This window comes from Ricinus communis, chromosome 1, assembly GCF_019578655.1.
Source record: "Ricinus communis isolate WT05 ecotype wild-type chromosome 1, ASM1957865v1, whole genome shotgun sequence".
In the NCBI taxonomy this organism is placed as follows: domain Eukaryota; kingdom Viridiplantae; phylum Streptophyta; class Magnoliopsida; order Malpighiales; family Euphorbiaceae; genus Ricinus; species Ricinus communis.
The window spans coordinates 34,779,993-34,785,992 of record NC_063256.1 but is presented as its reverse complement, the minus strand read 5'-3'; the positions used below and the strand labels follow the sequence as shown (position 1 = coordinate 34,785,992).

Here is a 6,000-nt window from a genome sequence, read left to right as displayed (position 1 = left end):
TATTTGAATAATCTTTAATCAGCTCATCATCCTTCATTTGCAACATCATTAACTCCCTTTTCAGAGTTAAAAGCTTTGCTTTCTTGACTCCGTCACCTCCCTCATAAGTTTCCTTGAATTTATCCCAAACAGCTTTTGGTGTTTTAAGATCCATAATGCTGGTGAAGATGTGATCAACTAATCCAGAGTGAATACACATCAAAGCTTTATCCTTTTTTAAGATATCTTCATCATAAGCTTTAAGCTGAGCAACGGTGGAATTTTGTCTCAGTGCTGGTGGATCTTCATCAGTTTCTACAACCTTCCACAAGCCAAGAGATCTCAAATAAACTTTCATCTTAACTGCCCACACATGATAATGAGTTCCTGTGAAAATAGGAACAGAAGTTGAAAGAGCATTAAAAGAAGCCATTAAAACCACTCAAAAAAACTCTCAAGCTCTCAATCTCACGATGTTTCACTCTCACTCGGTGTTTAATCACTCACAAATAGCAAGTAGAACCTCACAGCCCTCAAGAAGAAGCTCTGATACCATTGTTGGTGTTTAATAATATTTTTGAGTTATGAGAGAAGAAAAGAAGAAAAGAAAAGACGAATAGAAGATTATTATTTTTTACATACTTGCATGAAAGAGGTGGCTTTTTATTTTTTTTTTAAAATTTTTTTTTTACTAATTAAGCTAACCATAGACAGCTCATAGTTACAAAATAGATCTATTTTCAATATCATATTCAAATACATCAACAAGTTATCCATTTACACCTTAAGCACTATTGAAGTTGGAAATAGAAATGCAAATTAGATTCATTTACTTCTTGTCTAACATCTGGGAATGTTCTTGTAAGATCAATAAACCATATCTCCACTTGGTTTTACCCAAGCTTCGTCCTAGTCATGGGTAGATCACCCAGGTTTGGGTCCGTAAGTAGTGGCAGTTGCCTTATGAAGACTATAATCAGAATGGTGTGTATATATATATATATATATATATATATATATTATCAACTCATAAAACATCTATAGGCAGGCTTCATAATATCATTATTTAACATCTCCATGTAAGTACAGGATATAACTGGAATGTTCTGCAGATTGAAACCTCAGCTAAACTTATGACAATTTATGCCCAAAAGGCACCTCTAATAATGTAGCATATTATTTAGTTTCTTGCATCAGAACCAGGACAGAAACGCCTTAAGATGGATAAAACCATTGTTATAATACTGAGGAGGGTAAGTTGCCGTTCTGAGCTGCTAGTCTTGATGATAATGCCTCCATTTTGCTTATGTTCATTCTAACTTGAATAGCCATTTCGGAATTCACACCAATGGAGATTTGAGATTGTAAGTTTGCCATTAGACCCAATTAACCTTTCCACTTCATCAAAGACAAACCCAAGATGGAGTGATCCTGCTTTAAAGGAAAGTCTCTACTCTTGAGACAAACTGCAAAGTTGGCTCCATATGCTGTATCATCTTCAGACTTCACTGCACTAGCCCTTCCCACCAAGGATAAACGTTTTCCAGCAGAAATCTGGTCCTCAGTTTTGAGTACTGTGGCAACATTTTTGCCCAACAGATTAATCGACATCCCAGCAGATGTTTTGTTCAACTTGGAATTTGAATTCGGTTTCATTTCTCAAGACATATACAATCTGCTCTCTAATAGTTTTCAGGATTTCAAATCCTGCCATTGTTGATCCATTTTCTCCATGCTAAGCACATATTGAGGAATCCAGGTGGATTCAGAACTCTTTCTTATCCTTTATGAATTGAACGAAAAATGCACCTGGTAACTTGACAGCAATAACAAGATTACTGTCAAGACCAACACCATCGAACCCAATATCATGGTCCCATCCCTGTGATTCCAGAAGTGGCCTCACTAGAACCTGTGATGTGGGTTCCAACATCCGGTACCTATAGGAAGGGCAGTCACTGTCAAAGCAAGATGGGAGGTAAAAGTCAGGCATGGGAACAGCTGGCTTAGTTGCTGGACCTCTATCTTCCTCACTGTGGCCATGATCGATCCTGCTTTCTTTGCCTTTCTTTTTGAGCTCCTTCAACTTTTTCACCTGCTCTGTCCATTGCTTCTTCTGAAGGAGTTTCGCATGATTATGCTACTCCTCGAGATATGCTTTAATTTTCTCTTTGCTAAGCTTATCAACCTGATATTTCTTTAACGGATTCAATGGTAGAAGCTGGTCATAATCATTCTCATCTTCTTTAGCAGAATCTGATAAAGCTAACAACTCCACATCCGAGTAAACATCATCCTTACCAGCCTGCTCAACAGTGAGTTTTGGATGAGGGTGATACTGCAGTAGAGAAGACACAAACTGGGACAGAGGCAGTTTATCAGGAGAACCTCGAGGCTTGATCATAAAACCTGCTTCTGATAAAATCTTTAGTGAGTAACACAAGAGCAATAAATGGGATCTCCAGATTTGCCCATTGGTGAGAACAGCTTCTCCTCATTCATTCTTCCGACACAAGGGATGATTCTCAACAAGAGAGACTGGAAGCATCACACTCGGATGCACCAGACACTGACCATGGATCTCCTGCTAAACAACACGGCAACGTTGATCAACAAACATCTCAAAACTTGAGGGAGAACCTGATGCTTATTCAGGAGGAGCAGCAGCATGTGTCAGAGTGACAATGGCATTTTGCCATATTGATACAGTGAGACTTACTGATAGATGCTAACCATGTGAAATCATTGAGATTTGATCCTCTATAGACGTCTAGCCGATCAACATTTGGAGGGAACTTTTTTATTATCTTAGATGCTAATATTTTCCTGTTAGGAGCAGCTGCTCCCTTCATATTGGTTCTGAGACCTGGTGTGTCAAGAACTCTGATCCTGACACCATCTACTGTCCCAACAATCTCATCAACCCTAGTTGTAGCAGGTTCAAACGCACTGATCATTACTTTCTTCTCTCCAAAAATAGAATTAATTGTTGCACTTTTTCCCACTCCAGTTTTCCCAATAACCAAAATGTTCAAACACAAGTCTAAATCATCTTTGCCTGCTGCTTCAAGTTGCATGGCCATTTCCTTGTCAGATTCATCGCTGAATTTGTGCCTATCATGTATCCCTGCAGCTAGGACCAACTTATATAACACTTGTGCAACTGTAGAACCTTTAGGAGAAAGTCCTAATCGATAGACAAGCCTCAAGAATTTCACTCTAATCTGCTCTATGTTTTCAGTCATTTTTTTTTGTTTCGTCTCTTCCTTCTTCACTTGCAATTTGAAGTAAACTGCGGCTACAAAGACAAAAGTCTCTTCTCCTGTCTAGGGTGCGTGGAAAATCTTTCTCCAATTAGGAAATTCAAATAAATAGGAGAAAAGAAAAGTGCTCAAATAAAGACTTCAAAGTTTACTTTTAAGTTTTCAAACATTTTTTTTTAAATAATAATAATAAGAGATTATTATTGTTGTTGTTAGTTTGGAGAATTAAGTTTCTCAAGAATTTCGGTGTTAAAACGGGCAATTTATGCCATGCACCCCGGTCTATTTTGTAGTTTGGGCCGAAAACAGGGACATATTAATATTATTTATAAAAATTAATTATAATATTTATGAATTTAAATTTTAATTGTTTTAATTTTTATCGGAAATAATTTAATAAATTTTTAAATTAATATTATATTAAATATTGATAAATTAATTATTTTATATATAGAATAAATAAATAATAAAAATAATAAAAGAGTAAAATAATTAGGTCAAGGTGTCATTGTAGTAACTTTTTGAAAGGGGGGATTCATTTGCCCTTCTTTTATTATTAAAGAAAATCATAAAGTTTTGTTTTTCTTCCCCTTCTTCTTCTCTCTCCCTGCCACCCTCTTCCCCCTTTTCCGTCACTTTCTCCCATTTCTGCCTCCGCTGCCACCTCCTACAACAGCCGTAAACTTCTTTCTTCTCCTTCCTATCATTAGCGCAGTCTTCTACTTCTCTCATTCTCACTGTTGACATCGAGATCGGGGAGAGGATTGCTCCTCCTCGCTGCCGCTGCAAGTGAAGCCTTCTATCGCCATCCTTTCGCCTGTCGAACCCATAAACGAGCTCCCCACCGTCGACAATCCAAGTAAACTCCTCCCTGCCGTTTTTCCTCCACCAGCAGCCGCTGTATAGCCTCACCGGAGTAGATTTTTCTCTTCTGTGATCTAGCATTTTTCGACAATAGTTATGCTGTGATTTTGGTGTGTTTGAACTCCCCGCATTTCAAGCTTTGTGTAGGGTTCTCGAAATACGAAATCCGACACCGTTTGGCGGTAACGGCATTTGGACCCCGCTGTTTCCCGAACAAGCAGAAGTTCTTGTTTGACTAGGTATAGATTTATTTAGACTTTCAAAAATTATTTTAGAATTATTAGAAAATATTTTGTTATTAATTATTAGTTATAATTGATTAATTAAATTATTTAATTAATTAGTAGCATGATCCTAGAACTACTATAGAAGGAGTTAATATTTCGTTATGTAAATTAAGATTGTAATTAATTAAATTAAATGTGAGAAATATTGTGTGATATGGAAACAATATTATTATTTTTATCGGACTGTTAATTTTTTGTACTGTGATTTAGATTGTGTTGCATAGTCGGAAAAATAATGTAGTTTTAGTGGTTTGATTCCTGCCAAATAATTGTGAAATATTTGAAGTGTGTCTAGCAAGTTTTGGACCAATTATACAAGGGGGTAAATGTTCATATTTTAGGGAAGGTTTTGCCGAATTTTCGGTAAAATTTTCGAGTCAGAATTTCTTACGCAGTCTAATCTACGAGTCTAGGCCCGGAAAAAATTATATTATTAGTTGAGTTATTTTCATGAATAGATAATCCATCTATCCAGGCAGCTCTACCTAAGGCGTAGGAACATACTGCGGAGTGCAGTAGAACTGTGAGTTAAAATCATATATTTTCTATAAATGTGTCATACTAAATTTTTATATAGCAATTTCGATTTATATAAATAAATAAATATATATATATATATATATTTATTTATTTATTATAAATTTAAATTATTTATTTATTTCATTGATTGATTTATAAATTTTAGGTTAGTTATTTATTATTTATTTAAATAATTATTTTATAAAATTAATTATCTATTTACTATTTATTTAATTAATTAAATTTATGACTGTAAATTATGTGTTGTTTAATATTATTTAATAAGTAATTGAATCATAGTTATGTTGCTTGCTATTTATATATCTTTTTTTACAATGTCGATATTATGATTGTGTATTGACTCGGGATGAAGCGGCAGTAGAACATGCCACCTGATGGGTTGCATCAGGACCGCGTAAGCATCGGTATTAATCAGAAGCACGTAACAAAAGAATATTTTTAAAATTTGCCCTGGTTGAATATAACTCTTTAGGCTGTGAGAATTTGATTGTCGGAGGAAAGATCCCTGGTCGAGGGTTGCTTTTTGAGCGCCGGCTTTATTGGGAGTCAAGTGATCAAACTGGATTTAAGGACTCTGGTTGAGCTTCGGTCTCTGAGCGCCAGTCTTATTAGAATAAGAGAGCCGAAAGGCTGCTAGTATTGGGGTTAGGGTTCTGCTGAAGTGTTCGTCCCTTATGAGTTAAAAATTAATTATTTTAAATTATGCTATGACACTTACTTATTATTTTGTGACGTTCTATCATTTTTTGTCAACCATTGCTTACGTACATTTATGGCTGCTTTACTTCAGATATATGATTTTAATTCACTCCCGATACTGATAGTCTCAATTCTAAATTTTTCAGGTGATAGCTAAGTCCTCCGTTGACTGCTTTTTGCAACCCGACTTTCCTTTCCCCTTCGGGCTTACTGCAATTAAATCTTAACTAATTCTATTTTAAATTATTTGAAATTCTAGACTGTTAAAAATTATAGGATATTCGCTAGTAATCTAACTGGAGGATTAATTTAATTATGTTCAGATTTGTGAGTGAACTGTTGGGTTGTTTTAATAGTATATAATTATG

General features: G+C 35.4%; 1 pseudogene; it reads right to left on the bottom strand.

Annotated features, from left to right (window-relative positions):
• Positions 1–1,159: 1,159 nt before the first annotated feature.
• LOC107261576 lies at positions 1,160–4,187 on the bottom strand (annotated as a pseudogene).
• Between the last annotated feature and the right edge of the window lie 1,813 nt (positions 4,188–6,000).